The sequence below is a fragment of the Lissotriton vulgaris genome, unplaced genomic scaffold (genome assembly GCF_964263255.1).
Source record: "Lissotriton vulgaris unplaced genomic scaffold, aLisVul1.2 SCAFFOLD_2395, whole genome shotgun sequence".
Classification (NCBI taxonomy): Eukaryota; Metazoa; Chordata; class Amphibia; order Caudata; family Salamandridae; genus Lissotriton; species Lissotriton vulgaris.
In genome coordinates, this window is record NW_028242751.1 from 30,627 (window position 1) to 45,939 (window position 15,313).

Sequence of the window (15,313 nt, forward strand, 5' to 3'; positions counted from 1 at the left end):
CCAAAACACAAGATTTATGGAATGGTTAAAAGTGCATGAAAATGGCCAATTTACTCACTCTGAGTTCTCAAAAAGGGTTTCTTCACCCCGGGAAGTTAATTAAATACCATTTGGAGGCATTTAATGTTCGAGCAAAAATGGCTGATTTTCGACAAAAGAGATAAAACCCCCCCATTACGTCATGCTTCAGAAATGTGGAAAATGGTCCGTTTTCAAATGTTTTATTTTTGAACGTCAGTTCACATTTGTAGGTGGATCATCAGTGTTAGAGCTAAAATTAGCATGTTTAAAGTGATTTTCATGCTTCCAGGGCTCGGGAAGTTAATTAAATACCATTTGGAGGCATTTAATGTTCGAGCAAAAACGGCTGATTTTCGACAAAAGAGATAACACCCCCCCCATTACGTCATGCTTCAGAAATGTGGAAAATGGTCCGTTTTCAAATGTTTTATTTTTGAACGTCAGTTCACATTTGTAGGTGGATCATCAGTGTTAGAGCTAAAATTAGCATGTTTAAAGTGATTTTCATGCTTCCAGGGGCCCAAAACACAAGATTTATGGAATGGTTAAAAGTGCATGAAAATGGCCAATTTACTCACTCTGAGTTCTCAAAAAGGGTTTCTTCACCCCGGGAAGTTAATTAAATACCATTTGGAGGCATTTAATGTTCGAGCAAAAATGGCTGATTTTCGACAAAAGAGATAAAACCCCCCCATTACGTCATGCTTCAGAAATGTGGAAAATGGTCCGTTTTCAAATGTTTTATTTTTGAACGTCAGTTCACATTTGTAGGTGGATCATCAGTGTTAGAGCTAAAATTAGCATGTTTAAAGTGATTTTCATGCTTCCAGGGGCTCGGGAAGTTAATTAAATACCATTTGGAGGCATTTAATGTTCTAGCAAAAATGGCTGATTTTCGACAAAAGAGATAAACCCCCCTATTACGTCATGCTTCAGAAATGTGGAAAATGGTCCGTTTTCAAATGTTTTATTTTTGAACGTCAGTTCACATTTGTAGGTGGATCATCAGTGTTAGAGCTAAAATTAGCATGTTTAAAGTGATTTTCATGCTTCCAGGGGCTCGGGAAGTGAAATAAATACCATTTGGAGGCATTTAATGTTCGAGCAAAAACGGCTGATTTTCGACAAAAGAGATAACACCACCCCATTACGTCATGCTTCAGAAATGTGGAAAATGGTCCATTTTCAAATGTTTTATTTTTGAACGTCAGTTCACATTTGTAGGTGGATCATCAGTGTTAGAGCTAAAATTTGCATGTTTAAAGTGATTTTCATGCTTCCAGGGGCACAAAACACAAGATTTATGGAATGGATAAAAGTGCATGAAAATGGCCAATTTACTCACTCTGAGTTCTCAAAAAGGGTTTCTTCACCCCGGGAAGTTAATTAAATACCATTTGGAGGCATTTAATGTTCGAGCAAAAACGGCTGATTTTCGACAAAAGAGATAACACCCCCCCATTACGTCATGCTTCAGAAATGTGGAAAATGGTCCGTTTTCAAATGTTTTATTTTTGAACGTCAGTTCACATTTGTAGGTGGATCATCAGTGTTAGAGCTAAAATTAGCATGTTTAAAGTGATTTTCATGCTTCCAGGGGCTCGGGAAGTTAATTAAATACCATTTGGAGGCATTTAATGTTCGAGCAAAAACGGCTGATTTTCGACAAAAGAGATAACACCCCCCCATTACGTCATGCTTCAGAAATGTGGAAAATGGTCCGTTTTCAAATGTTTTATTTTTGAACGTCAGTTCACATTTGTAGCTGGATCATCAGTGTTAGAGCTAAAATTAGCATGTTTAAAGTGATTTTCATGCTTCCAGGGGCCCAAAACACAAGATTTATGGAAAGGTTAAAAGTGCATGAAAATGGCCAATTTACTCACTCTGAGTTCTCAAAAAGGGTTTCTTCACCCCGGGAAGGTAATTAAATACCATTTGGAGGCATTTAATGTTCGAGCAAAAACAGCTGATTTTCGACAAAAGAGATAACACCCCCCCATTACGTCATGCTTCAGAAATGTGGAAAATGGTCCGTTTTCAAATATTTTATTTTGGAACGTCAGTTCACATTTGTAGGTGGATCATCAGTGTTAGAGCTACAATTAGCATGTTTAAAGTGATTTTCATGCTTCCAGGGGCTCGGGAAGTTAATTAAATACCATTTGGAGGCATTTAATGTTCGAGCAAAAACGGCTGATTTTCGACAAAAGAGATAACACCCCCCCATTACGTCATGCTTCAGAAATGTGGAAAATGGTCTGTTTTCAAATGTTTTATTTTTGAACGTCAGTTCACATTTGTAGGTGGATCATCAGTGTTAGAGCTAAAATTAGCATGTTTAAAGTGATTTTCATGCTTCCAGGGGCTCGGGAAGTGAAATAAATACCATTTGGAGGCATTTAATGTTCGAGCAAAAACGGCTGATTTTCGACAAAAGAGATAACACCCCCCCATTACGTCATGCTTCAGAAATGTGGAAAATGGTCCGTTTTCAAATGTTTTATTTTTGAACGTCAGTTCACATTTGTAGGTGGATCATCAGTGTTAGAGCTAAAATTAGCATGTTTAAAGTGATTTTCATGCTTCCAGGGGCCCAAAACACAAGATTTATGGAATGGTTAAAAGTGCATGAAAATGGCCAATTTACTCACTCTGAGTTCTCAAAAAGGGTTTCTTCACCCCGGGAAGTTAATTAAATACCATTTGGAGGCATTTAATGTTCGAGCAAAAACGGCTGATTTTCGACAAAAGAGATAACACCCCCCCATTACGTCATGCTTCAGAAATGTGGAAAATGGTCCGTTTTTAAATGTTTTATTTTTGAACGTCAGTTCACATTTGTAGGTGGATCATCAGTGTTAGAGCTAAAATTAGCATGTTTAAAGTGATTTTCATGCTTCCAGGGGCCCAAAACACAAGATTTATGGAATGGTTAAAAGTGCATGAAAATGGCCAATTTACTCACTCTGAGTTCTCAAAAAGGGTTTCTTCACCCCGGGAAGTTAATTAAATACCATTTGGAGGCATTTAATGTTAGAGCAAAAACGGCTGATTTTCGACAAAAGAGATAACACCCCCCCATTACGTCATGCTTCAGAAATGTGGAAAATGGTCCGTTTTCAAATGTTTTATTTTTGAACGTCAGTTCACATTTGTAGGTGGATCATCAGTGTTGGAGCTAAAATTAGCATGTTTAAAGTGATTTTCATGCTTCCAGGGGCCCAAAACACAAGATTTATGGAATGGTTAAAAGTGCATGAAAATGGCCAATTTACTCACTCTGAGTTCTCAAAAAGGGTTTCTTCACCCCGGGAAGTTAATTAAATACCATTTGGAGGCATTTAATGTTCGAGCAAAAACGGCTGATTTTCGACAAAAGAGATAACACCCCCCCATTACGTCATGCTTCAGAAATGTGGAAAATGGTCCGTTTTCAAATGTTTTATTTTTGAACGTCAGTTCACATTTGTAGGTGGATCATCAGTGTTAGAGCTAAAATTAGCATGTTTAAAGTGATTTTCATGCTTCCAGGGGCCCAAAACACAAGATTTATGGAATGGTTAAAAGTGCATGAAAATGGCCAATTTACTCACTCTGAGTTCTCAAAAAGGGTTTCTTCACCCCGAGAAGTTAATTAAATACCATTTGGAGGCATTTAATGTTCGAGCAAAAACGGCTGATTTTCGACAAAAGAGATAACACCCCCCCATTACGTCATGCTTCAGAAATGTGGAAAATGGTCCGTTTTCAAATGTTTTATTTTTGAACGTCAGTTCACATTTGTAGGTGGATCATCAGTGTTAGAGCTAAAATTAGCATGTTTAAAGTGATTTTCATGCTTCCAGGGGCCCAAAACACAAGATTTATGGAATGGTTAAAAGTGCATGAAAATGGCCAATTTACTCACTCTGAGTTCTCAAAAAGGGTTTCTTCACCCCGGGAAGTTAATTAAATACCATTTGGAGGCATTTAATGTTCGAGCAAAAACGGCTGATTTTCGACAAAAGAGATAACACCCCCCCATTACGTCATGCTTCAGAAATGTGGAAAATGGTCCGTTTTCAAATGTTTTATTTTTGAACGTCAGTTCACATTTGTAGGTGGATCATCAGTGTTAGAGCTAAAATTAGCATGTTTAAAGTGATTTTCATGCTTGCAGGGGCCCAAAACACAAGATTTATGGAATGGTTAAAAGTGCATGAAAATGGCCAATTTACTCACTCTGAGTTCTCAAAAAGGGTTTCTTCACCCCGGGAAGTTAATTAAATACCATTTGGAGGCATTTAATGTTCGAGCAAAAACGGCTGATTTTCGACAAAAGAGATAACACCCCCCCATTACGTCATGCTTCAGAAATGTGGAAAATGGTCCGTTTTCAAATGTTTTTTTTTGAATGTCAGTTCACATTTGTAGGTGGATCATCAGTGTTAGAGCTAAAATTAGCATGTTTAAAGTGATTTTCATGCTTACAGGGGCCCAAAACACAAGATTTATGGAATGGTTAAAAGTGCATGAAAATGGCCAATTTACTCACTTTGAGTTCTCAAAAAGGGTTTCTTCACCCCGGGAAGTTAATTAAATACCATTTGGAGGCATTTAATGTTAGAGCAAAAACGGCTGATTTTCGACAAAAGAGATAACACCCCCCCATTACGTCATGCTTCAGAAATGTGGAAAATGGTCCGTTTTCAAATGTTTTATTTTTGAACGTCAGTTCACATTTGTAGGTGGATCATCAGTGTTAGAGCTAAAATTAGCATGTTTAAAGTGATTTTCATGCTTCCAGGGGCTCGGGAAGTTAATGAAATACCATTTGGAGGCATTTAATGTTCGAGCAAAAACGGCTGATTTTCGACAAAAGAGATAACACCCCCCCATTACGTCATGCTTCAGAAATGTGGAAAATGGTCCGTTTTCAAATGTTTTATTTTTGAACGTCAGTTCACATTTGTAGGTGGATCATCAGTGTTAGAGCTAAAATTAGCATGTTTAAAGTGATTTTCATGCTTCCAGGGGCTCGGGAAGTTAAATAAATACCATTTGGAGGCATTTAATGTTCGAGCAAAAACGGCTGATTTTCGACAAAAGAGATAACACCCCCCCATTACGTCATGCTTCAGAAATGTGGAAAATGGTCCGTTTTCAAATGTTTTATTTTTGAACGTCAGTTCACATTTGTAGGTGGATCATCAGTGTTAGAGCTAAAATTAGCATGTTTAAAGTGATTTTCATGCTTCCAGGGGCCCAAAACACAAGATTTATGGAATGGTTAAAAGTGCATGAAAATGGCCAATTTACTCACTCTGAGTTCTCAAAAAGGGTTTCTTCACCCCGGGAAGTTAATTAAATACCATTTGGAGGCATTTAATGTTCGAGCAAAAACGGCTGATTTTCGACAAAAGAGATAACACCCCCCCATTACGTCATGCTTCAGAAATGTGGAAATTGGTCCGTTTTCAAATGTTTTATTTTTGAACGTCAGTTCACATTTGTAGGTGGATCATCAGTGTTAGAGCTAAAATTAGCATGTTTAAAGTGATTTTCATGCTTCCAGGGGCTCGGGAAGTGAAATAAATACCATTTGGAGGCATTTAATGTTCGAGCAAAAACGGCTGATTTTCGACAAAAGAGATAACACCACCCCATTACGTCATGCTTCAGAAATGTGGAAAATGGTCCATTTTCAAATGTTTTATTTTTGAACGTCAGTTCACATTTGTAGGTGGATCATCAGTGTTAGAGCTAAAATTTGCATGTTTAAAGTGATTTTCATGCTTCCAGGGGCACAAAACACAAGATTTATGGAATGGTTAAAAGTGCTTGAAAATGGCCAATTTACTCACTCTGAGTTCTCAAAAAGGGTTTCTTCACCCCGGGAAGTTAATTAAATACCATTTGGAGGCATTTAATGTTCGAGCAAAAACGGCTGATTTTCGACAAAAGAGATAACACCCCCCCATTACGTCATGCTTCAGAAATGTGGAAAATGGTCCGTTTTCAAATGTTTTATTTTTGAACGTCAGTTCACATTTGTAGGTGGATCATCAGTGTTAGAGCTAAAATTAGCATGTTTAAAGTGATTTTCATGCTTCCAGGGGCTCGGGAAGTTAATTAAATACCATTTGGAGGCATTTAATGTTCGAGCAAAAACGGCTGATTTTCGACAAAAGAGATAACACCCCCCCATTACGTCATGCTTCAGAAATGTGGAAAATGGTCCGTTTTCAAATGTTTTATTTTTGAACGTCAGTTCACATTTGTAGGTGGATCATCAGTGTTAGAGCTAAAATTAGCATGTTTAAAGTGATTTTCATGCTTCCAGGGGCCCAAAACACAAGATTTATGGAAAGGTTAAAAGTGCATGAAAATGGCCAATTTACTCACTCTGAGTTCTCAAAAAGGGTTTCTTCACCCCGGGAAGGTAATTAAATACCATTTGGAGGCATTTAATGTTCGAGCAAAAACAGCTGATTTTCGACAAAAGAGATAACACCCCCCCATTACGTCATGCTTCAGAAATGTGGAAAATGGTCCGTTTTCAAATATTTTATTTTGGAACGTCAGTTCACATTTGTAGGTGGATCATCAGTGTTAGAGCTACAATTAGCATGTTTAAAGTGATTTTCATGCTTCCAGGGGCTCGGGAAGTTAATTAAATACCATTTGGAGGCATTTAATGTTCGAGCAAAAACGGCTGATTTTCGACAAAAGAGATAACACCCCCCCATTACGTCATGCTTCAGAAATGTGGAAAATGGTCCGTTTTCAAATGTTTTATTTTTGAACCTCAGTTCACATTTGTAGGTGGATCATCAGTGTTAGAGCTAAAATTAGCATGTTTAAAGTGATTTTCATGCTTCCAGGGGCTCGGGAAGTGAAATAAATACCATTTGGAGGCATTTAATGTTCGAGCAAAAACGGCTGATTTTCGACAAAAGAGATAACACCCCCCCATTACGTCATGCTTCAGAAATGTGGAAAATGGTCCGTTTTCAAATGTTTTATTTTTGAACGTCAGTTCACATTTGTAGGTGGATCATCAGTGTTAGAGCTAAAATTAGCATGTTTAAAGTGATTTTCATGCTTCCAGGGGCCCAAAACACAAGATTTATGGAATGGTTAAAAGTGCATGAAAATGGCCAATTTACTCACTCTGAGTTCTCAAAAAGGGTTTCTTCACCCCGGGAAGTTAATTAAATACCATTTGGAGGCATTTAATGTTCGAGCAAAAACGGCTGATTTTCGACAAAAGAGATAACACCCCCCCATTACGTCATGCTTCAGAAATGTGGAAAATGGTCCGTTTTTAAATGTTTTATTTTTGAACGTCAGTTCACATTTGTAGGTGGATCATCAGTGTTAGAGCTAAAATTAGCATGTTTAAAGTGATTTTCATGCTTCCAGGGGCCCAAAACACAAGATTTATGGAATGGTTAAAAGTGCATGAAAATGGCCAATTTACTCACTCTGAGTTCTCAAAAAGGGTTTCTTCACCCCGGGAAGTTAATTAAATACCATTTGGAGGCATTTAATGTTCGAGCAAAAACGGCTGATTTTCGACAAAAGAGATAACACCCCCCCATTACGTCATGCTTCAGAAATGTGGAAAATGGTCCGTTTTCAAATGTTTTATTTTTGAACGTCAGTTCACATTTGTAGGTGGATCATCAGTGTTAGAGCTAAAATTAGCATGTTTAAAGTGATTTTCATGCTTCCAGGGGCCCAAAACACAAGATTTATGGAATGGTTAAAAGTGCATGAAAATGGCCAATTTACTCACTCTGAGTTCTCAAAAAGGGTTTCTTCACCCCGAGAAGTTAATTAAATACCATTTGGAGGCATTTAATGTTCGAGCAAAAACGGCTGATTTTCGACAAAAGAGATAACACCCCCCCATTACGTCATGCTTCAGAAATGTGGAAAATGGTCCGTTTTCAAATGTTTTATTTTTGAACGTCAGTTCACATTTGTAGGTGGATCATCAGTGTTAGAGCTAAAATTAGCATGTTTAAAGTGATTTTCATGCTTCCAGGGGCCCAAAACACAAGATTTATGGAATGGTTAAAAGTGCATGAAAATGGCCAATTTACTCACTCTGAGTTCTCAAAAAGGGTTTCTTCACCCCGGGAAGTTAATTAAATACCATTTGGAGGCATTTAATGTTCGAGCAAAAACGGCTGATTTTCGACAAAAGAGATAACACCCCCCCATTACGTCATGCTTCAGAAATGTGGAAAATGGTCCGTTTTCAAATGTTTTATTTTTGAACGTCAGTTCACATTTGTAGGTGGATCATCAGTGTTAGAGCTAAAATTAGCATGTTTAAAGTGATTTTCATGCTTCCAGGGGCCCAAAACACAAGATTTATGGAATGGTTAAAAGTGCATGAAAATGGCCAATTTACTCACTCTGAGTTCTCAAAAAGGGTTTCTTCACCCCGGGAAGTTAATTAAATACCATTTGGAGGCATTTAATGTTCGAGCAAAAACGGCTGATTTTCGACAAAAGAGATAACACCCCCCCATTACGTCATGCTTCAGAAATGTGGAAAATGGTCCGTTTTCAAATGTTTTTTTTTGAATGTCAGTTCACATTTGTAGGTGGATCATCAGTGTTAGAGCTAAAATTAGCATGTTTAAAGTGATTTTCATGCTTACAGGGGCCCAAAACACAAGATTTATGGAATGGTTAAAAGTGCATGAAAATGGCCAATTTACTCACTTTGAGTTCTCAAAAAGGGTTTCTTCACCCCGGGAAGTTAATTAAATACCATTTGGAGGCATTTAATGTTAGAGCAAAAACGGCTGATTTTCGACAAAAGAGATAACACCCCCCCATTACGTCATGCTTCAGAAATGTGGAAAATGGTCCGTTTTCAAATGTTTTATTTTTGAACGTCAGTTCACATTTGTAGGTGGATCATCAGTGTTAGAGCTAAAATTAGCATGTTTAAAGTGATTTTCATGCTTCCAGGGGCTCGGGAAGTTAATGAAATACCATTTGGAGGCATTTAATGTTCGAGCAAAAACGGCTGATTTTCGACAAAAGAGATAACACCCCCCCATTACGTCATGCTTCAGAAATGTGGAAAATGGTCCGTTTTCAAATGTTTTATTTTTGAACGTCAGTTCACATTTGTAGGTGGATCATCAGTGTTAGAGCTAAAATTAGCATGTTTAAAGTGATTTTCATGCTTCCAGGGGCCCAAAACACAAGATTTATGGAAAGGTTAAAAGTGCATGAAAATGGCCAATTTACTCACTCTGAGTTCTCAAAAAGGGTTTCTTCACCCCGGGAAGGTAATTAAATACCATTTGGAGGCATTTAATGTTCGAGCAAAAACAGCTGATTTTCGACAAAAGAGATAACACCCCCCCATTACGTCATGCTTCAGAAATGTGGAAAATGGTCCGTTTTCAAATATTTTATTTTGGAACGTCAGTTCACATTTGTAGGTGGATCATCAGTGTTAGAGCTACAATTAGCATGTTTAAAGTGATTTTCATGCTTCCAGGGGCTCGGGAAGTTAATTAAATACCATTTGGAGGCATTTAATGTTCGAGCAAAAACGGCTGATTTTCGACAAAAGAGATAACACCCCCCCATTACGTCATGCTTCAGAAATGTGGAAAATGGTCCGTTTTCAAATGTTTTATTTTTGAACGTCAGTTCACATTTGTAGGTGGATCATCAGTGTTAGAGCTAAAATTAGCATGTTTAAAGTGATTTTCATGCTTCCAGGGGCTCGGGAAGTGAAATAAATACCATTTGGAGGCATTTAATGTTCGAGCAAAAACGGCTGATTTTCGACAAAAGAGATAACACCCCCCCATTACGTCATGCTTCAGAAATGTGGAAAATGGTCCGTTTTCAAATGTTTTATTTTTGAACGTCAGTTCACATTTGTAGGTGGATCATCAGTGTTAGAGCTAAAATTAGCATGTTTAAAGTGATTTTCATGCTTCCAGGGGCCCAAAACACAAGATTTATGGAATGGTTAAAAGTGCATGAAAATGGCCAATTTACTCACTCTGAGTTCTCAAAAAGGGTTTCTTCACCCCGGGAAGTTAATTAAATACCATTTGGAGGCATTTAATGTTCGAGCAAAAACGGCTGATTTTCGACAAAAGAGATAACACCCCCCCCATTACGTCATGCTTCAGAAATGTGGAAAATGGTCCGTTTTTAAATGTTTTATTTTTGAACGTCAGTTCACATTTGTAGGTGGATCATCAGTGTTAGAGCTAAAATTAGCATGTTTAAAGTGATTTTCATGCTTCCAGGGGCCCAAAACACAAGATTTATGGAATGGTTAAAAGTGCATGAAAATGGCCAATTTACTCACTCTGAGTTCTCAAAAAGGGTTTCTTCACCCCGGGAAGTTAATTAAATACCATTTGGAGGCATTTAATGTTAGAGCAAAAACGGCTGATTTTCGACAAAAGAGATAACACCCCCCCATTACGTCATGCTTCAGAAATGTGGAAAATGGTCCGTTTTCAAATGTTTTATTTTTGAACGTCAGTTCACATTTGTAGGTGGATCATCAGTGTTAGAGCTAAAATTAGAATGTTTAAAGTGATTTTCATGCTTCCAGGGGCCCAAAACACAAGATTTATGGAATGGTTAAAAGTGCATGAAAATGGCCAATTTACTCACTCTGAGTTCTCAAAAAGGGTTTCTTCACCCCGGGAAGTTAATTAAATACCATTTGGAGGCATTTAATGTTCGAGCAAAAACGGCTGATTTTCGACAAAAGAGATAACACCCCCCCATTACGTCATGCTTCAGAAATGTGGAAAATGGTCCGTTTTCAAATGTTTTATTTTTGAACGTCAGTTCACATTTGTAGGTGGATCATCAGTGTTAGAGCTAAAATTAGCATGTTTAAAGTGATTTTCATGCTTCCAGGGGCCCAAAACACAAGATTTATGGAATGGTTAAAAGTGCATGAAAATGGCCAATTTACTCACTCTGAGTTCTCAAAAAGGGTTTCTTCACCCCGAGAAGTTAATTAAATACCATTTGGAGGCATTTAATGTTCGAGCAAAAACGGCTGATTTTCGACAAAAGAGATAACACCCCCCCATTACGTCATGCTTCAGAAATGTGGAAAATGGTCCGTTTTCAAATGTTTTATTTTTGAACGTCAGTTCACATTTGTAGGTGGATCATCAGTGTTAGAGCTAAAATTAGCATGTTTAAAGTGATTTTCATGCTTCCAGGGGCCCAAAACACAAGATTTATGGAATGGTTAAAAGTGCATGAAAATGGCCAATTTACTCACTCTGAGTTCTCAAAAAGGGTTTCTTCACCCCGGGAAGTTAATTAAATACCATTTGGAGGCATTTAATGTTCGAGCAAAAACGGCTGATTTTCGACAAAAGAGATAACACCCCCCCATTACGTCATGCTTCAGAAATGTGGAAAATAGTCCGTTTTCAAATGTTTTATTTTTGAACGTCAGTTCACATTTGTAGGTGGATCATCAGTGTTAGAGCTAAAATTAGCATGTTTAAAGTGATTTTCATGCTTCCAGGGGCCCAAAACACAAGATTTATGGAATGGTTAAAAGTGCATGAAAATGGCCAATTTACTCACTCTGAGTTCTCAAAAAGGGTTTCTTCACCCCGGGAAGTTAATTAAATACCATTTGGAGGCATTTAATGTTAGAGCAAAAACGGCTGATTTTCGACAAAAGAGATAACACCCCCCCATTACGTCATGCTTCAGAAATGTGGAAAATGGTCCGTTTTCAAATGTTTTATTTTTGAACGTCAGTTCACATTTGTAGGTGGATCATCAGTGTTGGAGCTAAAATTAGCATGTTTAAAGTGATTTTCATGCTTCCAGGGGCCCAAAACACAAGATTTATGGAATGGTTAAAAGTGCATGAAAATGGCCAATTTACTCACTCTGAGTTCTCAAAAAGGGTTTCTTCACCCCGGGAAGTTAATTAAATACCATTTGGAGGCATTTAATGTTCGAGCAAAAACGGCTGATTTTCGACAAAAGAGATAACACCCCCCCATTACGTCATGCTTCAGAAATGTGGAAAATGGTCCGTTTTCAAATGTTTTATTTTTGAACGTCAGTTCACATTTGTAGGTGGATCATCAGTGTTAGAGCTAAAATTAGCATGTTTAAAGTGATTTTCATGCTTCCAGGGGCCCAAAACACAAGATTTATGGAATGGTTAAAAGTGCATGAAAATGGCCAATTTACTCACTCTGAGTTCTCAAAAAGGGTTTCTTCACCCCGAGAAGTTAATTAAATACCATTTGGAGGCATTTAATGTTCGAGCAAAAACGGCTGATTTTCGACAAAAGAGATAACACCCCCCCATTACGTCATGCTTCAGAAATGTGGAAAATGGTCCGTTTTCAAATGTTTTATTTTTGAACGTCAGTTCACATTTGTAGGTGGATCATCAGTGTTAGAGCTAAAATTAGCATGTTTAAAGTGATTTTCATGCTTCCAGGGGCCCAAAACACAAGATTTATGGAATGGTTAAAAGTGCATGAAAATGGCCAATTTACTCACTCTGAGTTCTCAAAAAGGGTTTCTTCACCCCGGGAAGTTAATTAAATACCATTTGGAGGCATTTAATGTTCGAGCAAAAACGGCTGATTTTCGACAAAAGAGATAACACCCCCCCATTACGTCATGCTTCAGAAATGTGGAAAATGGTCCGTTTTCAAATGTTTTATTTTTGAACGTCAGTTCACATTTGTAGGTGGATCATCAGTGTTAGAGCTAAAATTAGCATGTTTAAAGTGATTTTCATGCTTGCAGGGGCCCAAAACACAAGATTTATGGAATGGTTAAAAGTGCATGAAAATGGCCAATTTACTCACTCTGAGTTCTCAAAAAGGGTTTCTTCACCCCGGGAAGTTAATTAAATACCATTTGGAGGCATTTAATGTTCGAGCAAAAACGGCTGATTTTCGACAAAAGAGATAACACCCCCCCATTACGTCATGCTTCAGAAATGTGGAAAATGGTCCGTTTTCAAATGTTTTTTTTTGAATGTCAGTTCACATTTGTAGGTGGATCATCAGTGTTAGAGCTAAAATTAGCATGTTTAAAGTGATTTTCATGCTTACAGGGGCCCAAAACACAAGATTTATGGAAAGGTTAAAAGTGCATGAAAATGGCCAATTTACTCACTCTGAGTTCTCAAAAAGGGTTTCTTCACCCCGGGAAGGTAATTAAATACCATTTGGAGGCATTTAATGTTCGAGCAAAAACAGCTGATTTTCGACAAAAGAGATAACACCCCCCCATTACGTCATGCTTCAGAAATGTGGAAAATGGTCCGTTTTCAAATATTTTATTTTGGAACGTCAGTTCACATTTGTAGGTGGATCATCAGTGTTAGAGCTACAATTAGCATGTTTAAAGTGATTTTCATGCTTCCAGGGGCTCGGGAAGTTAATTAAATACCATTTGGAGGCATTTAATGTTCGAGCAAAAACGGCTGATTTTCGACAAAAGAGATAACACCCCCCCATTACGTCATGCTTCAGAAATGTGGAAAATGGTCCGTTTTCAAATGTTTTATTTTTGAACCTCAGTTCACATTTGTAGGTGGATCATCAGTGTTAGAGCTAAAATTAGCATGTTTAAAGTGATTTTCATGCTTCCAGGGGCTCGGGAAGTGAAATAAATACCATTTGGAGGCATTTAATGTTCGAGCAAAAACGGCTGATTTTCGACAAAAGAGATAACACCCCCCCATTACGTCATGCTTCAGAAATGTGGAAAATGGTCCGTTTTCAAATGTTTTATTTTTGAACGTCAGTTCACATTTGTAGGTGGATCATCAGTGTTAGAGCTAAAATTAGCATGTTTAAAGTGATTTTCATGCTTCCAGGGGCCCAAAACACAAGATTTATGGAATGGTTAAAAGTGCATGAAAATGGCCAATTTACTCACTCTGAGTTCTCAAAAAGGGTTTCTTCACCCCGGGAAGTTAATTAAATACCATTTGGAGGCATTTAATGTTCGAGCAAAAACGGCTGATTTTCGACAAAAGAGATAACACCCCCCCATTACGTCATGCTTCAGAAATGTGGAAAATGGTCCGTTTTTAAATGTTTTATTTTTGAACGTCAGTTCACATTTGTAGGTGGATCATCAGTGTTAGAGCTAAAATTAGCATGTTTAAAGTGATTTTCATGCTTCCAGGGGCCCAAAACACAAGATTTATGGAATGGTTAAAAGTGCATGAAAATGGCCAATTTACTCACTCTGAGTTCTCAAAAAGGGTTTCTTCACCCCGGGAAGTTAATTAAATACCATTTGGAGGCATTTAATGTTAGAGCAAAAACGGCTGATTTTCGACAAAAGAGATAACACCCCCCCATTACGTCATGCTTCAGAAATGTGGAAAATGGTCCGTTTTCAAATGTTTTATTTTTGAACGTCAGTTCACATTTGTAGGTGGATCATCAGTGTTAGAGCTAAAATTAGAATGTTTAAAGTGATTTTCATGCTTCCAGGGGCCCAAAACACAAGATTTATGGAATGGTTAAAAGTGCATGAAAATGGCCAATTTACTCACTCTGAGTTCTCAAAAAGGGTTTCTTCACCCCGGGAAGTTAATTAAATACCATTTGGAGGCATTTAATGTTCGAGCAAAAACGGCTGATTTTCGACAAAAGAGATAACACCCCCCCATTACGTCATGCTTCAGAAATGTGGAAAATGGTCCGTTTTCAAATGTTTTATTTTTGAACGTCAGTTCACATTTGTAGGTGGATCATCAGTGTTAGAGCTAAAATTAGCATGTTTAAAGTGATTTTCATGCTTCCAGGGGCCCAAAACACAAGATTTATGGAATGGTTAAAAGTGCATGAAAATGGCCAATTTACTCACTCTGAGTTCTCAAAAAGGGTTTCTTCACCCCGGGAAGTTAATTAAATACCATTTGGAGGCATTTAATGTTCGAGCAAAAACGGCTGATTTTCGACAAAAGAGATAACACCCCCCCATTACGTCATGCTTCAGAAATGTGGAAAATGGTCCGTTTTTAAATGTTTTATTTTTGAACGTCAGTTCACATTTGTAGGTGGATCATCAGTGTTAGAGCTAAAATTAGCATGTTTAAAGTGATTTTCATGCTTCCAGGGGCCCAAAACACAAGATTTATGGAATGGTTAAAAGTGCATGAAAATGGCCAATTTACTCACTCTGAGTTCTCAAAAAGGGTTTCTTCACCCCGGGAAGTTAATTAAATACCATTTGGAGGCATTTAATGTTAGAGCAAAAACGGCTGATTTTCGAC